The following is a 19,130-nucleotide window of genomic DNA, read 5'->3' on the forward strand; positions in this document are numbered from 1 at the left end:
TATGAAAACGGATAGATCTGAGGATTCAGTAGTTAGTGCCATCTTGTGTTCTCCTAAGTTGTTAGCTCCCCATCGGTGTACCCCCATGTCTGTCTTTTTGTATTCAGTATATCGCTTAATTCGAGATCAAGAGCATATTGTTGACGAGGCTTGGTAGCTCAGTGGTTACCGTTTCTGCTTACTGAGCAGAAGGTCCGGGAGTTCAATCCCAGGCCCGTCCCCTTCCTTGCAATTTTTCACTTTGCCTTATTCTATACCCACTAGATTTTAATGAAAACAAATTCTTCTTTAACACTGATCGCATCACTTACCACAGTGTGGGTCCTGATCTAAAAATAGAAATTGGATGAGTGCGCGCGCGTGTGTGTGTGTGTGTGTGTTTGTGTATTATAATCGCTCTACCAAAAAACGATCCCTGCGTGTGCGTGCAACCTTTCCCCACATCCAACATCCCAGTGATTTCTCGTGGAAGCGCAGAGGATTTCTCGGTTTCCTTCACAGCGAGTACCATGTCAACACATTTCTTCCTATTCCCTAGTTGACCTGCATTCGGACACGGCCGGCGCTGGTATTGCTAAATATTAGATCTCCAGTTCTTACACATTGAGGATGAATGTTAGTCCCAAACATCATCTGTTGGTTCTCTGTGTAATTGCAGCTGATCTGGTAATAACAGAGCAGCAACCGTGGGCGGTCAATTTGATTTTGATTTTTGATTTGATTTTTTAATTCGAGATCAAGAGCATATTGCTCTCAAAACCCTAAGCCCTAATTTGGGCCCATCCATAAATTCAGCAATCGACTAAATTTTTAATAGCGACCCAAAATATCCATTACTGCCGTTCCAATGACGCGTTCATCTAGATGAAATTGATAAATAGCAGATTTTTAGCGATGGGCCCAATCTTAGATCCATAGGCCAACATTACGGCCAATGATACTGTCGAGTGAGAGCGATGAAAGAGTTTGTGTGGCTGGTAATTGGTGGCAGACGAAAAGACGTGTTGAATCCAATTTTAAAACCATAGTTATAAGTTAGGATCACAAAGGTAATAAGGCCTAAATCACATTTTAAAGTGTGTTTTAGGATTGCTATTTCTTGTCTCGTAGATTTCCGAAATATGGTCTTAATCGTGCTTCAAAGGAAGGTTTTGATTTTTTTTTAAATTAACTATATAATTGTCAAGTCTCAATTGCGATAGCTTAGCGGAGCCTGGATCCTAAGTTAATTTAACAATATTGTAGAGATCAAAAGCTGTTTGGCCAAATTATCCTCCACCTGGTGAAAGGTACTAAATCGAGATTCGATATTGATTTTGGGATATTTAGCTTATCAGTCTTTAATTGACTAGAACAAACGTTTGAATTTTGTCCAGCTTTCCGATGCAAATAAGAATGATCCTCAGAAAAAATACGCTTAAAAAACCATGAGAATAATAAAAAACTATTTAAATGTTCGTTACAATCAATGAAAGACTGATTAGTCGAATATTGAAAAATAAAAACTACTGAATTCTCAATTCCTCTTTCGAGATTTGATATCGAGAATGATCTCCTCAAAAAAGTTCTAAGAATTTAGGAGGGTAAAAGTGGAAGAATTGTTTTAGGAACTGTCCATATTCCACGTGTACAACTTTTAAGAGATTTTAGACCTTCTCCTCTTGTGTGAAAACAACAATGAACCCTGTACATTTGCAAACCCTCTTCCCTTCTAAAAAAAAGCATCATTTGTAAAAGATGTCGTTTTGCATCGCATTGATTCAATAACACTTTTATCAAAATAAAATTTTTACATACCCGGCAAATACGAAATCGGTATATTTTTAGTACAAGCCACCATCGTACAAGCTATGCCGAATTTGGGCCATTAAATCAGATGATGGCAACTTATAATAAGCATAGCGAAACTATTGACTCTACAATGACAAAAACCAAATTGAAGCAATACTTCAATTCTTTTCCTTAATTTATGAACACGCGAAAGTACTAACATGTAAACAATATACTGTTAAGTCTAGGTTGTTCGATATCATATTGATTAGAAATATGACAAAATGTAATTGTCATTGTATCAAATCGGTCTACTCTTGATGGACGGCAAATAAATAAATAAACTGTCCACGTGGTAAAGGCTGACTAAAAGTAAGTACACACTTAGAAATTATCGCCGACTTCGGTAATTTTTACCGAAATCTGAACAGCTGAACAGTTCGGTAAAATTTATGCAATTCAATTCAATTGCTTTTCAGCTACTTTGAAACTAAATCTGCACTAAAATGACAAGATTTGATCATTTAAACAAGGTTGAACATGTTTTAAAATTATTTTCAAATTCAATAGCCTTTAAAATGAAGGTCAAAGTTTTACCGAACATTCAGCTGTTCTGATTTCGGTAAAATTTACCGAACACGGAACCAAAATCTTAGTGTGTACGCCCCTCGCTCGCCGCTAGCACGCCTCTAGTGTTGGGAATCGAAAGTCTTTGACAGTGGTTTGTTTACACTTCTATAGAGAACAACTGGTTGATCAAAGTAGTCGATCGCGTTCAGAAACAACGTCAAATGGAACTCGATAGAAGAAAAAATATTGTGCACAAATACTTGGAAAATCCAGAGTGGTCCGGTTCCAAGCTGGCTAAAGTGCTGAAGATGCCAAAAACAACAGTTTTTCGAGTGCTCAAAACCTACAAGGAAACCCTGAGTGTGGAAAGGAATCAGCAGTCCTACGAAAAAACTGGAGCCATGATCGTCAGCTGCGCAGCAAGATGTTGAGGTGCGTTAAAGCCAACCCCAGTCTTTCGATCCGAGATGTGGTCAGAAGATACAACGCCAACTTTCAAACGGTGCGGAACATCCTTGCCAGGGAAGGATACAGGTTGAACAGGCACATGAAGCAGAATTCCGTGGCCAAAAAGCATGCGAGGCTCTTGTACGACCATGTTTTGACGAAACACAAGGGCTGTATTTTGATCGGAAAGATTCAAGTTCGTGTTTGCGGACAAGTTCGCGAAGAAGGCCATGATTTGGCAAGCGATTTGCAGTTGTGGCCTGAAACGGAACCATTCGTCACATCCTCGACGATGACATCCCAATTTTACATCGAAGAATGCCTGAAAAAGCGTGTATTGCCGTTCATCCGCAAGCATACGGGCAAAGTCATCTATTGGCCCGATTTGGCCAGCTGCCACTACTCCAAGGTGGTTCTGGAGTGGTTTGCTACCAACAAGCTCGATTTTGTCCCCAAGCTAATGAATCCTCCTAATTGCCCGGAATTGCAACGAATCGAAAAATACTGGGCAATTTCAAAGCAGCGACTTCGACGAAGCGGCGGGGCAGTCAAGGACATCCAGCAAATGCGGGCAAAATGGAAGAAATTCGCTGATCGAAATACTTGTTCGTTTTCACTGTGCGAGCACTGATGGGCTCGATCAAGAGGAAGGCTCGAGATTTCGTTCGAACCAGAGAAATGTAGTCCATGAATGGACTTTTTAAACTGATTGAATCACGAATTACAGGTCTTTTTGTGCATACCAATTACTTTTGTCAGCTTTATAGCCGCTTATTCTAAGACACATCGAAGACAGCCCCTTATTTTCAATCACTATTTCCAAAGAGGAACTGCACAGATAAAAATTCTGAATTTTACTGGTGATGCGAACATCCATGCATGTGAACATACTTTTCACTAGAAACTTGCAAGCAATGTTGCTTACAAAGATGGACGGTTGCATACAATATTTGGAATATTATATGAAATGTCTCATAACTTTACTCGATCTATAATGTACATATATTGGTATGCTATATAATGTAAATTGCACACTTAGAAAAATTGATGTAAATTTAGGTGCTCTGAGACTGACATATACGAGCGTCAATTTCGACATAAAATTGAGTCATAATAAACGCGAAATTCAGCTCAACCTAACGTACCTTCGAACTTTTCAGTCTCGGAGCATTTAATTTTACATGACATGTTTGTTTACGTCTCATCCTTTATGTCAAAGATGGATTCCGTCACGTGTACGATTAGGTATTTCTAAGTGTGTGGTATGCATAATAGTGACAGACATTTACAATACTTTTTCGAACTGTGTAGAACTTAACAGGGGGATTAGAGTGGTGTGAGGCCTTTGGGTTGGACAAGTCATTAGGCCGAAAGGCATTAACCCATGCTGAATGTTAAACGGTGAAAGTATCTACTAAAGAAACGTTGAGCTCAACTAAATTAAGGACACCCTTACAGAACATTTGCTGGTACATATCCATACTTAAGAAAAAAACTATATATAAGATTCAGAAGATGCAATTTTTTAGATATCTGACAATGAACTTCTATTAAGATCATCGACATGGGCAGATTTTTAACAATCTTATCCATTTTTGCGAGGCAGTGGTTATGGAAAACATTGAACTATGATTATCGCAGAAGTATCCTCTTTCGTTCTGCACTGTACGAGTCGTTCAGTGCGACCGAGGCATTCACTCTAGTGGTTGTCGTTCTGTGCATTCACATAAACTATCAGTCTCTCTGCCTCTCAGCTCTATCTTCCCTATATCCGTTGAGAGTAGCCGGCCAGCATGTATGCCTAGATTCTTTTTATATTTGCAAAAGCGAATCCAGGCTTGGAGCGTAGAAAGCCCCGCCCGCGCCATCTGTCCGATTCGGTTTATTTTCCTGTTTTCCTTTTCACCGAGGCATGTCTAATCATATCAAACGAGTGATGTTCTTTTGCCACCGGCAGGCCGTACGAGGTGCTTTATGTAGTGTAGGACCATAGACATAGACATTGTGCTAATTCTCTTTATTTTACTTTCCTTTTTTTATTTCACCAGAAATTGCTCCAACAAATCTTTGTGGCACGTAAACAAAGTCGTCCTAAGTGCGGAAGGAATGGGCGCTTAATGAAGGTAAGATGATATGGCAAAAATAATGAAGATGGTGAAAATCCTTTTTGCTGAATATGGTTTATTGGTGGGGATAAGAGATTGTAAGGTCTTAATAAATTTCAGCGGAAAACGTAAGCTTGAAAAATGATTAAAATTTAGCGGTTTCATTCCTGAACGCATCCATCACCGACGGGCCGTGAGCGTAATGAAAATTTTGAGCGACACATTCGTAATAGGATATCGAAATTCAAAGTGATGAATTGTGACGCAACTCTTGTCTTCCTAGAAACTTCAGCTGCCAGAGCCTGGCCTTATCCGATGTCATGCATCCATGATACAAAGAGGCGCCTTACAAATGTCAAATCCATCTTCTCTGTCAGCCACCCTGTCGAGGGAAGACTTGGGGCGAGGCTTTTTGTGCGATTGCCACATGTTGCTCTCGATGTTACTGCTAAAGCCGGGTGAAATTTGATACCCTCCCATTCAGCGGTTCGCTTCACAGCATCATATACGAAGCACACTTACACGCACATACTCGAACGCAACCGAGTGCAAAATGACATAAATGGATTAAAATGTAACGATTCCCAGATCTATGCCACTAGAAAAGTTAAGCGAAGTAGAAGAGGTCCATTTGATCCCGGCCTGGGCTGCGGTGAAAGTGGAGACGTTATGTCTTCAACCCTTTTTAAGTTAATTTGTTTTGTAGATTGGCACATGCTACCTTTTTCAACCAACATTAAGGTCTTAAAGTACAGTTTTTGGAGCCTCAACTTGCTGAAAGTTTAAAGCACCCGGACAGAAAGCTCACCTTGCTTGGTTTAATTTCTGGCATGAATGATTTTAATTTTTTCAGTAACATTCAGTTTTCATAGAAAATGTTAGAATTTTATTTTAACACATAATCTATTCAGGTATACTGAAGAACTCTCATGGATTTGAAAACTTGATTCTGACCCTTTTGTGGTCGTTTGAGGAAACCTCATGATTGAAGCTTGCGATGTTAAGGCAGAGTTTGTACATTGTATGGAATCGGAGCATTCTGATTTAGATTTAGTACATGTAAATAAAAAAAATAGATGGCCTATCTGCAGAGATGCCAGATTTACAGACATGTCTGTGAATTTACAGACTTTTGTTTTTTTTTCATAGACATTTTTTTCGTTACAGACATTTACAGACTTTTTAATTTCTTTCACAGATATTTACAGACTTTTGTAATCAAGGGAAAATTTTAAAATTTATTTTGTTACACTGTTTTTCAAATAACACGTGCGATGCATTTTGCAACACGCATCAGAAATTTGCGCGTTTTCAAATCCACCACACGAACGAGCTGTCACTGTTATATACGGTCATAGTTATAGACCTGTCAATCTGCTGCCATGTTGTATCCAAAACGAACATTTTCCATACGATTTGACAGTTTGTTTGGTTGGGCCGGGATAACTTGACTGTCTATAGTCAGTCTGTCACTGAAAAAGTGAATGAAATCGAGGAGGACGAAAGTCCCAGATTTATTCAAAATTTGCCAAAAATTACTCTAAAGTTTGATTTATTGATTTATAGTCGGAGAAATCCATTTTATCGGATTCATCCGATATAATCGTGCTTTAATCTCTAAACAAATAATATTGATTTTTATCGGTCATATCTCTTATATCGGGTCACATCTATATAAGTATCATAACAGGTAACATGACACCCGTTTGTTTATAAGAAAGATACGCCGTGAAATCCAAACCATCAATTAAAAAATGCGGATCAGCTTTTGTAATCAAATCTTGTAAGGATCTTTTCTCGCAAATCGAAGCTCACTTTGCCAAATCAACAACACCGTCGGCTAGGGAAAATTCTTTCCTATCCGATGGTGGAATTGGTTTGCCATAGGCGTGCTTCAGTTTGCAAGATAAGGTCATAACAAGTTTGCTGATGCAACCTTTAGTATCGTTGGTTGATAAATCTGTTCGAAAATCGTATGTTGAAAAATCATGTATGGTGATTCCTTGAAAAGTCCATAAATTGCCTGATGATGAATGAAATGCCCAATCATTTCAAGAGTTTTATCGAACAAATTTCGGACACAGTTGTGACATCACTCATGAAATTGGAACTCCCTGTCTGCTGCATCAAATGTGAAGTTCTAGTTACGACTTTTCATCCAAAATGAAGTGCAAACGCAACATAATTTTGGATACTTTCGTATGGCGAAGAAAACACAAATTCGATATGAAAGGTCCTCAAAAATAAGAGCTCTCTTAAGACTACTCCCAAGTAACCAAAAGTTCCGCATTCAACGATTAAAATCACTTCCAATTTCCATAAAGTTCAAATAAAGTTTCGACCGAACTTTCAAGTTCCATAAAGTTCAAATAAAGTTCCGACAGAACTTTCAAGCTCCATGAAGTTCAAATAAAGTTTCGACCGAACTTTCAAGATCCATAAAGTTCAAATAAAGTTCCGACAGAACTTTCAAGCCACATGAAGCAATCCGCACAAGTCTTTATTAGTAACAAAATTTAATGCACGTAAATATGAAATGATCAGTGGCCCGAATAAATCATTATTCTTATATTTATGCAGTGTTTCAACATTCTATCCAAATATAAAAAAATAAAGAACAATTTCCTGGATATGAACCCGTGTAGTGTGTTGGAATACCATGCAGGCAACACCAATTTAAAATTCATCAAGGTGTTGTGTTTCGTATTCAAGTCAGTAAGCTGGCACTGAAAACTCCAACAGTAGGCGGGACAACAGTTCACTATAATATATCTCAGAAGACGTAGCGGTTCGTGCTGGGGCTCTCACGCAGAAGGACTGGGTTTAGTTCTTCAAACAGCTCAAATTCTACTGCTAATGCTAGTGGTAAATCAATACACAATTAAAACAGGCCTTTAGAAATAACTTTCATAAAAGTGCGAACTAAATTGGTGTAGAGTACAAAAACCTTTTTTAATTTATTTTCTAAAAGTTCCGTTCAAGTTCCGCCAGAAGCTGCTTAGAATGCTCTTCAATTATGGTATCGGAACTTTCAAGTTCTTATAACGACTTAAAAATGAGGCTGCTTAGAATTCTATAGACCACCTTCAACCAAGCTGCTTAAGCCACAAATAGCCTTTTATCAGAACTTTTGGTTACTTGGGCTGTTTACGTAAAATTAACGAAAAGTTTGTGTTATACTTCAAGATTAAGTTCAAAGTACCCATCAATGAGAACAAAATTTCACCCAAAACAGTTGTGTTTGCGGAGTACTTATTTTTAAATACTTTCTACACATACAAACAGACGTAACTCTTCATTGTGTATTTTCGTCCACGCATTTAACGGTTGATTTGAATATTATGAGTTCCGCGAACTACTCGCCGCAGCGCTGGCATCGGATCACTTTGACGTTTCTATACATTCTATGCAACTTTTATGCAATATTGAACAAGCTTGTTTTCCGCGAGAATCCCGAGAGATGTCGTTACTGAGGTCCTATGTTTTGAGATACTATCTTTTCAAGAAAAACTTTTTCAAAGAGTCACGTCTATTTGTCTGTGCTTTCTATCTCGATTTTGAGTAGTTTTGTCTCTTCGCGATGAAATGGTAGAAAAGGACTACAAAGTAAGCATTTTTGAGGGAAACTGGGGCTACTATTTAAATGAGTAAAATATTACCCGTTTAATTCCAGCTACAAAAATAGGTAGTTATTATTCATTTGTGAGTAACAAATATTCATAAATGGGTAATTTTTTTACTTACTTAATGGATAGCTCCAGTCTCCATCAAAAATGCTTAATATGTAGTCAACTAACTCCTTCATTCGAGTAGTTAAAATGACGTTTACTACCACTCAAACTTTGAAATAAAACATTTTTCCTCTAGAACCTTGAAAAAAGTAGCCAACATTTGTGCGTTTCATAAAAAATTGAAATTAGTTGGTCCAGTTTTTTTAAATCGCTGCACGGTAACCAGCGTAAACACATTAATGTGTAAAATTTCACACATTTCGTGAAAAAAGGGGTCTACTCATAAAATGTGTAAACTGTGTTTACACATTTATGTGTAAACCCAGTAAACGTCAATAGAAGTGTATTTTTTACACATTTTTCAAGAACGGTTTTTACAGCAAAATGTGTAAAAAGTAATCATTTCTAGAACTTAAATATAATGGGTGCGCATGGTTTTCTATTAACTTCAGAATTTTCTTATTTGTGTTAATGATAAAATAATGATTGCTCGAATACAATAATATTTTATTTAAAAAAGGAATGCCATCAAAAAAATTAGTACCGGCGCCAGTGCACTGTAGTGCAGTGGTGTAGTGATAAGCGTGATTGCCTCTTACCCTAGCAGGTCTGATTTCAATCCCAGTCGGCACCGCTGGGATGTTCTGAGGCATAACATCTCTAATCACGCCGAAAATCACGCCTTGCTTCGGAAGGGAAGTAAATCCATTGGTCCCCGGTTCATGAGTTGATGGATCGATAGGTAGGATCCAGGTGTGGGAGCTGCCTTCCTGGCATTGGTGCTCAGCACGGAAAACAAATCAAGGAAAAAACAAAAATCAGTTTGAAGCAAGCAAGCGAGACACCGGACATTGATTATGATTTTTTTTTCCAAAACTTAACTATGAAAATAGTATAAATCACCTACCTTCTAGTATGTCCATCGTTGTACTGTCCAGTTTGGACCGTAGTTCCTTCATTTTCCTGTTGTACTTCACTGAAATATATACAAGTTACGTGCATAAACAAGGCAGGCTACAGCAAAGTTTGAAGTTTTTTTTTTACCCATTAATGACCCATTTACCCATTTTTTGACTGGTACTACATTCTAAAAATGTGTATTTTTTTACACATTTTTTGACAGCTACATATAAATATAAAAAATGTGTATTTTTTTACTCATTTATGTGTTTACGCTGGTTACCGTGTGGTAGAAGGTCGCGCGTGTATGCTACTTTACCAGCTAGGTGGCAACCCTACACTCATAAAATAAATTACATAACCAGTGGAAATTATCCATGTGAATTTCACATAACTTTCATGTGATCCCATAATCGGAAATTGCACCACTAAATCACATGAACGTTATGTGTCCAATGAAATCTTTATGATTTCTCATATAGAATTTTTAATGCTATGTGATATTCAGGTAAAAATCATTGTTTTTGTTTTTGGAAAAATACTATGTGCGTTCCTAATAGAAACTAAGTGAAAACTTTTTTCAGAGTATCTTGTTTGCCTTGCCTTGACAAGAGCTAACATCGCTGTGGGCCCCACTGACAGCTCATAACTTGTAAACAAATAGAAGATTCAAGCCAGAATTTCATAAAAAGGTGTGACTGATATTTCCAATATTCTTAATATTTTTGCTTACATTTAGTGAAACATAAACTTTGAACTCATACAGCATTAATTTCTGATTTTCTACCACAAAGTCAACCATTACATGGCATAAAAGGGAAAATAATGTCATTTGATTAAAATAAGACATTCCAGTCAAGCCATTTTTGCAGTTCACACTTGAATCGTGACGTTTCAGGTGTCGGTTTCAATAACATGGTGGCATATCAGCCAGCTGTACTTTACCAAGAGCAGAATGTGCCCGTTTTCTCTATAGTTGCTATACTTATAGTCTTGCGGATAGAATCTCGGGAACCAATTGAGCTGTCAAATAGCGGAACCAATCGTGCAAATCACGACCAACAACAGAAAAGAGCTTATCAGCTATTGCGAACAAAATTTCGGAAACCGTTTTCTCGTGACTCAAGGTTCGCCTACACAAACTAACACCATCTTTAGGTTGTGGATAATTTCCCATATCCGATGATGCTAGTAATTTACCTTTGATTGACGAGAAAAGAATAATCAACGTTTTGTTTATAAATGTGAACAGTACCTTTTAAATTGACTGTCAAGCAGTTTTGGCGTGACTTTCTACCAGCGATTTCACAAAACTAGACCAACTTATTTCTATTTCTTTATGAAACGCACAAATTTTGGCTCCTTTTCTCGTGGTATTAGAAGAAAAAATCTCAAAATAATGTTTTATTTCAAATGTTGAGTGGTAGTAAATGTCATTTGAACTGCTCGAATGAAGTGGTTAATTGTTGGTCTACAATATATGGAATTGGTTCCGCTTTTTGATAGATCGAAATTCTATCCGCCAGACTATGAATATACACACAGAGTTTAGATTACCGAGGTCGGTAAAATTTTACTGGGTTTTTAAACAGCTGAGCTTTCAGTAATCAACCCAGTAGTTTTTGCTTTTGCTGAAAACTCCGTAAATCGCAGAATCTCTGAACTGTCAAAAATTACCGTGTTAGTCAGTACTAGTATTGCTGTCTTATTCAGTAATTTATTTGTTTACATAGTTTTTTGCTGAGTTTTTCAGCATTTTTATTTTATTTTTTTAATGAATAAGTCAGTAAATTCATCAACAACATATTTCATTATTTGTTTGGGTTCATTCGATTAAAACATTTCGAATTTATAGTGATTTATATTTGGAGACGGAGTTTAGTGGCGGATTAGCAGTAATGCTGTTTTAACTAGTCCAGGTTGAGCGGTCAGAGTTTCCGGTGGTTTAGCCGGGTGGTGGCTCTTTCGATGTGCCGGATTGCGTGTCTAAGTCTGAAGCACTCCCGCATAAACAATAACCATAAGAAGCGCCTAACCACCAATTCGGGATATCATCCCAACTTTATGTGGGATGGTCGTACCATCTATGATATCGTTAGAGTATGGTACCCGTTTATTAGGGCTATAACAGGAAATGTTAGTGAAATTTATTTCTTCAAACTTACTTGAACATCTGAAAGTCAATGCAGGAGTGCAGAAACTAATAAATTTCGGGGTAGTTTATGCAGTCAGATGTTTCACTGATTTTCACAATGGTTTCTTGTTTTCACGAGAAGATTTCCGACGTCAAATGTGAGGTTGAATGGAGGAGGATGACATAAGAAATTTGCTTTACTGTCTGTATCAGCAATGTTGGAATTTCGTTTGATGACTGCTTCAGTAAAACATAACGAATACAAAAAACTCGGTACTCTATTTTACTGAGTTTTAGTCATTATCCGCAAAGCTGTTATTTTACGATAAGTTCAGTACTTACTCTTATCGTATTCAGTAGTTTGTCGCAAGAGCTACTGATCGTCAGTTGTTTTATTGAGAATAGCTGTATGTTCGGTAGTTTTTGTGATTTACAGTTCGAAAACTGTAAAAAAAATTACCGAACAGGAAAGCCGTGATTAAGTGTGTAGGGACTATAGTTTTCTCACCGTCAACCTGTCAGAACCAGGGGTGGCATGTGGCTGTCAAATCTGGATCAAGAATAGAAAAGGGCCATCAGCATTTGTAAACAAACCGTTCCAAAGCCCTTCACTCACAAAGCGAAGGCCACCCACGCAAACCAATATCATCATCGGATAGGCGAAACTTCTACCTACACTATGATGGTGTTGGTTTGTGTGGGCGGCCTTCGATTTGTGAGGAATGCGCTTTGGAACGATTTGTTTACAAATCCTGATGGGCCCTTTTCGAATGTTGATCCAGAAATACGAACAATCGTCGCCTACCTCGTATAACTGGTTCCAAACTTAAACAAGCCATAAGAAACCTACATGGTTTGTTTACGTTTGAAACCAATTTCATACAAGGATGATCAGCAGGTGGATTTTGCAGCACGTCCCCCTCCAGGTCAGAACACAACAGGAAGAGAAATAAAAAGAGAAATTCACAGTAGAGGAAGGTGGGACAATACACGCCACGAGGTAATATGACCTCAAGCGTTTATAATGCGTTTTTCAAAACCAATTGAAGGCTGGTTGGTTGGTTGTCTTTATTAAGGAGATTTTCAGCCAGACGCTGGTTCATCTCCGGGGGGAAGGCTTTTCCACCTAGAATTACTAAGTAAACTACTGACCTATCATTAGGAAACAGTTTGTATCAATTAGTCTTAGTGTCACAAGAAAAAATGTCGTTGGTAGTATTACCCTGAAAAGCGTATTGCACCCACTTCTCCGAAAAACTCTCGCAGTCAATGCGCGGAGCGTTGAGTGCTTCACCCTTGCGTGTGGTGAAATTGTTCGTCCGCTGCTAAGGAGAAGAAATATTTGGGTGACGGCATGTTTCGTACGAATTGGTTGTGCATATATATTTAATTAAACAAATAAGCCTAACTATTTTCATAAATGCCCGCTACATCCAAGTCTATGCTCCAAATATGTTGAAATCATTTCAGAATAATCTCAAATATTTTTGCAACTCATGAGAATTGAGTTTCAACTCTGCTTAAAAATATTCCAAACTGAAATGGCTAGGCTGGGTGATTTCTAAGACAAATTATAAAGCAGATCGTTAGCTGTTTTTTGAGTCAAAAGTTATTATACGTCGTTTAGTGGTCCCATAATGTTACTTAAGTCAAAGTGTATTTACCAGGATATTCGGGAGAATTATTCATCATTTTAGGACCGCCGAAATCATCGTAGCAATAAACTGTTCGATTTATTCACTTTAATAATGAGAAAGCGAGACGACGGGTTTATCTGCGCTGTTACTTAAGAAAAACGGCATCCTCATAGAAATCGGGTGACTTAAGTAACATCGAAAATATTTTGCTCGGAAGGTGATAACGTCAAAAAGCAATTTGACTGGTAAATAAATTTAAAAATGGGATGTGATCCTTTATTCGGACAGTATATAGTGTAATAGCAGGAGCATCGATTGACACTGATAGCTCGACTTTCTTTGCCTTTGCTCTTGATTTTGAAAGTAGAAAGCGAGCAAAGAACAATTTTGAGGAAGGTACGAATCGGGTCGAGCATGCCATTTGTCAAACTCCCAGCACATCGGAGTTACATGAGCGAATCTTTGCCAGTGGAGGCGAGGGGAAATACCCCTCATTATTCCTCATCAACGGTGAGTTTTTTTTAAAGGGGATGCTCGTCCCGATTCGTACCTTCCTCAAAATTGTCCATTACTCGCTTTCTACTTTCTATATACAATGTTCACACTGCCACACTTTAACGGAACTTTCAACTCGATACTTTCATCTTCTCATCTATCGTATAAAATGTCCACTTTAAGTCCGATATTGACGTTAAGCATCTTCAACTATGCTATGATTGATTGAAACATATCGAATAGATCATTTTTAAAAATTAGGCGTACGCAGAATGACCGAATTCCGGCACAAGCTTGGTTCATTGTCCTTAGCGAACAATTATGCGAAGTTTCATGCAATTTGGAGAGGGTAAAATAAAATCGAATCGTCAGTTGGCGTGGCTCTAGTTGAAATAAATCGAATTACTTTTTCATAAAACAGCAAAAAAAGGTTATCTTCCATTTAATTCCACTTAATTAATTTTGGTATCCATGACAGATACGTATTTCGACTACAATGTGCAGTCTTCATCAGTGTCATTCCCACTAAAGAACTTATCAAAATCTTACCCCCTTAAGTACTCATCCCCTAGGTATAAAAGTCAAGATCACAGGTATATAAATGAAACTACACTGTGTTGAATCGGAACCTACCTAACTAATTAAAACCAAAGATTTAAGTAAGCTAAAGGAGAAAAATCTATTCAACTCTCTAATAAGGAAAATCCCAAAGGCTTGGTAGCCATCATAATGAAGTAATGAAAATGGGTTGTTAGCGGAATGCTTTAATAAAACAGCAAAAAAAGGTTATCTTCCATTTAATTCCACTTAATTAATTTTGGTATCCATGACAGATACGTATTTCGACTACAATGTGCAGTCTTCATCAGTGTCATTCCCACTAAAGAACTTATCAAAATCTTATTATTCCTTATTAGAGAGTTGAATAGATTTTTCTCCTTTAGCTTACTTAAATCTTTGGTTTTAATTAGTTAGGTAGGTTCCGATTCAACACATTGTAGTTTCATTTATATACCTGTGATCTTGACTTTTATACCTAGGGGATGAGTACTTAAGGGGGTTAGATTTTGATAAGTTCTTTAGTGGGAATGACACTGATGAAGACTGCACATTGTAGTCGAAATACGTATCTGTCATGGATACCAAAATTAATTAAGTGGAATTAAATGGAAGATAACCTTTTTTTGCTGTTTTATTAAAGCATTCCGCTAACAACCCATTTTCATTACTTCATTATGATGGCTACCAAGCCTTTGGGATTTTCCTTATTAGAGAGTTGAATAGATTTTTCTCCTTTAGCTTACTTAAATCTTTGGTTTTAATTAGTTAGGTAGGTTCCGATTCAACACATTGTAGTTTCATTTATATACCTGTGATCTTGACTTTTATACCTAGGGGATGAGTACTTAAGGGGGTTAGATTTTGATAAGTTCTTTAGTGGGAATGACACTGATGAAGACTGCACATTGTAGTCGAAATACGTATCTGTCATGGATACCAAAATTAATTAAGTGGAATTAAATGGAAGATAACCTTTTTTTGCTGTTTTATTAAAGCATTCCGCTAACAACCCATTTTCATTACTTCATTATGATGGCTACCAAGCCTTTGGGATTTTCCTTATTAGAGAGTTGAATAGATTTTTCTCCTTTAGCTTACTTAAATCTTTGGTTTTAATTAGTTAGGTAGGTTCCGATTCAACACATTGTAGTTTCATTTATATACCTGTGATCTTGACTTTTATACCTAGGGGATGAGTACTTAAGGGGGTTAGATTTTGATAAGTTCACTGAATGACACTGATGAAGACTGCACATTGTAGTCGAAATACGTATCTGTCATGGATACCAAAATTAATTAAGTGGAATTAAATGGAAGATAACCTTTTTTTGCTGTTTTATTAAAGCATTCCGCTAACAACCCATTTTCATTACTTCATTATGATGGCTACCAAGCCTTTGGGATTTTCCTTATTAGAGAGTTGAATAGATTTTTCTCCTTTAGCTTACTTAAATCTTTGGTTTTAATTAGTTAGGTAGGTTCCGATTCAACACATTGTAGTTTCATTTATATACCTGTGATCTTGACTTTTATACCTAGGGGATGAGTACTTAAGGGGGTTAGATTTTGATAAGTTCTTTAGTGGGAATGACACTGATGAAGACTGCACATTGTAGTCGAAATACGTATCTGTCATGGATACCAAAATTAATTAAGTGGAATTAAATGGAAGATAACCTTTTTTTGCTGTTTTATTAAAGCATTCCGCTAACAACCCATTTTCATTACTTCATTATGATGGCTACCAAGCCTTTGGGATTTTCCTTATTAGAGAGTTGAATAGATTTTTCTCCTTTAGCTTACTTAAATCTTTGGTTTTAATTAGTTAGGTAGGTTCCGATTCAACACATTGTAGTTTCATTTATATACCTGTGATCTTGACTTTTATACCTAGGGGATGAGTACTTAAGGGGGTTAGATTTTGATAAGTTCACTGAATGACACTGATGAAGACTGCACATTGTAGTCGAAATACGTATCTGTCATGGATACCAAAATTAATTAAGTGGAATTAAATGGAAGATAACCTTTTTTTGCTGTTTTATTAAAGCATTCCGCTAACAACCCATTTTCATTACTTCATTATGATGGCTACCAAGCCTTTGGGATTTTCCTTATTAGAGAGTTGAATAGATTTTTCTCCTTTAGCTTACTTAAATCTTTGGTTTTAATTAGTTAGGTAGGTTCCGATTCAACACATTGTAGTTTCATTTATATACCTGTGATCTTGACTTTTATACCTAGGGGATGAGTACTTAAGGGGGTTAGATTTTGATAAGTTCTTTAGTGGGAATGACACTGATGAAGACTGCACATTGTAGTCGAAATACGTATCTGTCATGGATACCAAAATTAATTAAGTGGAATTAAATGGAAGATAACCTTTTTTTGCTGTTTTATTAAAGCATTCCGCTAACAACCCATTTTCATTACTTCATTACTTTTTCATGTTTTTGAATGAAATCAAAATTCGTAGGATGAATTTGGAATTTAGATTAGATTTTTTTTTTCAAAATATAAACAGTTTGTAATTCTTTTGAATCCAACGGTAGATATGGAATGGTAAATTAATTTTGAATTCATCTTTAGTAGATACACTAATTTTTCGTACAAAAGGTAAATTGCGGGTTGGGCTTAGTATTACGGAAATTAGAACAGCAGCTCATATTAAATAAGATCCAGGAATCTTGTTTGATTGGCATTATCCTGGACTTCAAGACTTGAACAAGTTCATGTTCAGAAGCTATAAAGTACGAGAGAGAATTACCTCACACGAATTTGGCATCACTGAGCTTCAACCTTCTTCTTGCAGAACACAGTGCATTCCCGATTTTGTCAGCCCCTTCTTAAATTATAGGATGACAAAAACGGGAAACTGACTAAATCGGGAAAATAATTCATCATTATCTCAGAATAATGAAATTGTTATACTTTTGGCTATTAGTTGTGAGAATTCTTATAAAACATCAAATAATTAGAATTATTGAATCATTTTTTTTCTTGACGATATCGAAATATCAAGGGGCTTCTACCAACATTGATTACCAGTGCGTATGAAATTACCACGAATTATTGCGACTATTATACAGTTATTATACACTGATTACAAACTTATACAATACTATACAATGATTACATACTCATACAATACATACATATAAACAATTATGCCGTAATTACATACTTAGTGCTGAATCGAGTAAGAACTGTTAGTGCAGCAAAAGATTCAAATACGTTTCGACGTGCAATTTTTTGCAACTTTGGGCTCCTATCTTTAAAGTATGATATGGAATAAGAAAACTCAAATTGCGGGGAAGTGTTTTTCAGCCACTCAACAAGTATTGAGGGTTTTCTGGCACAACTTCACGAAGAAATTTCCTGTTGTGAGCTGAAAATGATTTACAATGAGGGCAAATCGGGATTGATTTTTAAAATGTTGCCATCAGAATCGTTTGTTGGTTCGATTGATAAAAATGCTCCAGAGCGTAACATTATCAAGCAAAGAATTACATTCGTGCCGTGTTCTAATGTCACGACAAACAACAAATTGCGATTGGTGGTTATTGGAAAATCCCATAGCCCCAGAGCATTGAAAAATTTCCGTAACAAAAAATGGCTGGATGACACCTGAGTTGTTCCAAACCGTGTCCATAATAACTTTGTTCCAGGAGTCCGACGCTTTGCTGCTGAACAACTGATAACTGTTGAGCCCATCATCTAAACGATGAACTCAAAAGTGATGAAGGTTTGATCACAGCGTACTTTCTGCCTGCCAACGTAACCGTTGTAATTCAACCGATGGATCAAAATGTGATCCAAAATATTAAACTACGGTATCAAGAAGGTGGCCTGCGACAAGGATAACGGTACCGATAAATGTTTGAAGCAGATCTCGTTAAAAGAAGTCTGTTTTGGGTACATGAAGCCTGGACAGAATTACACGGCGATGTGATTCAGGAATCATGGATGAAAATTGTACTATTGGTTGGAGGAAAATTTGTTCATGAAGACGGCATTCCGTTGGCGCAACTAATGGACTGGAGCAATAATCATGACGACATCGTGATCGCCCACAATGTGGAAAAACGATATGCTTGTAAAGCTCATACAGATGACGATATTTTGAAACTTGTGATGAATGATCAGCAGGTGATAAATAAAGAACAGTCAGAAAATCCGAAGCATAATGAATTTTATATTTCCGAATTCAGCAAACCAGCAAATCCAGCAAGCTAGAATCAATAAGAAAGTTCGATAAATAATTGATTGAACTGAATCATCGATGACGATGACGACGATGACGAAGTATTTTGAACATTGAAAGTCTATCAAAATTTTTATGTACAATGGATTTTTAATACACTGTGTAATGTTCTTTTTTTTTATTATCGAAGAATAAATGTTGTTGACCATGAAGCAATGTTTTTTTATTACAACAACTAAGAAAACATAGGTTTACATGGTGAAAATTACACAGCAATTCACAACTACTAATTCCTAGTTGAGGAACAGGGAGTAAAATGTACAATTGATTTTTTAAACGGAGAAATTATATGAGTGAAAATCCACTAAAAGATAAAAGGTACATTGGTTGAAAGACCTGTGCGTTGAATTGATTGATATTTGAATGAATAAGCACTTAAAATCGTGAACTGTTCATTTTACCCCGTATGCCCATTTTACCCGCACTTTCCTTAGCATTAAAATTTCAACTAAAGGGAAGGAAAAAAATTATTCTGAGCAAAAAGTTTGAGAATCCTTGTTAAAAACTTGAAAATTT

At 36.8% G+C, this 19,130-nt stretch overlaps 1 long non-coding RNA gene across 1 annotated transcript in view; it reads left to right on the plus strand.

Annotated features, from left to right (window-relative positions):
- LOC135712341 (uncharacterized) overlaps positions 1 to 19,130 on the plus strand; it is a 282,237-nt gene that overhangs the window by 56,756 nt on the left and 206,351 nt on the right. Inside the window, exon 2 of the long non-coding RNA XR_010518590.1 lies at positions 4,836 to 4,910. This is a non-coding gene — a long non-coding RNA (uncharacterized LOC135712341). The remainder of the gene's footprint in view (positions 1 to 4,835; positions 4,911 to 19,130) is intronic.

Source organism: Ochlerotatus camptorhynchus, unplaced genomic scaffold (assembly GCF_037179485.1).
Source record: "Ochlerotatus camptorhynchus isolate MF236.1 unplaced genomic scaffold, CSIRO-AGI_Acam_v1.1 ptg000471l, whole genome shotgun sequence".
Classification (NCBI taxonomy): domain Eukaryota; kingdom Metazoa; phylum Arthropoda; class Insecta; order Diptera; family Culicidae; genus Ochlerotatus; species Ochlerotatus camptorhynchus.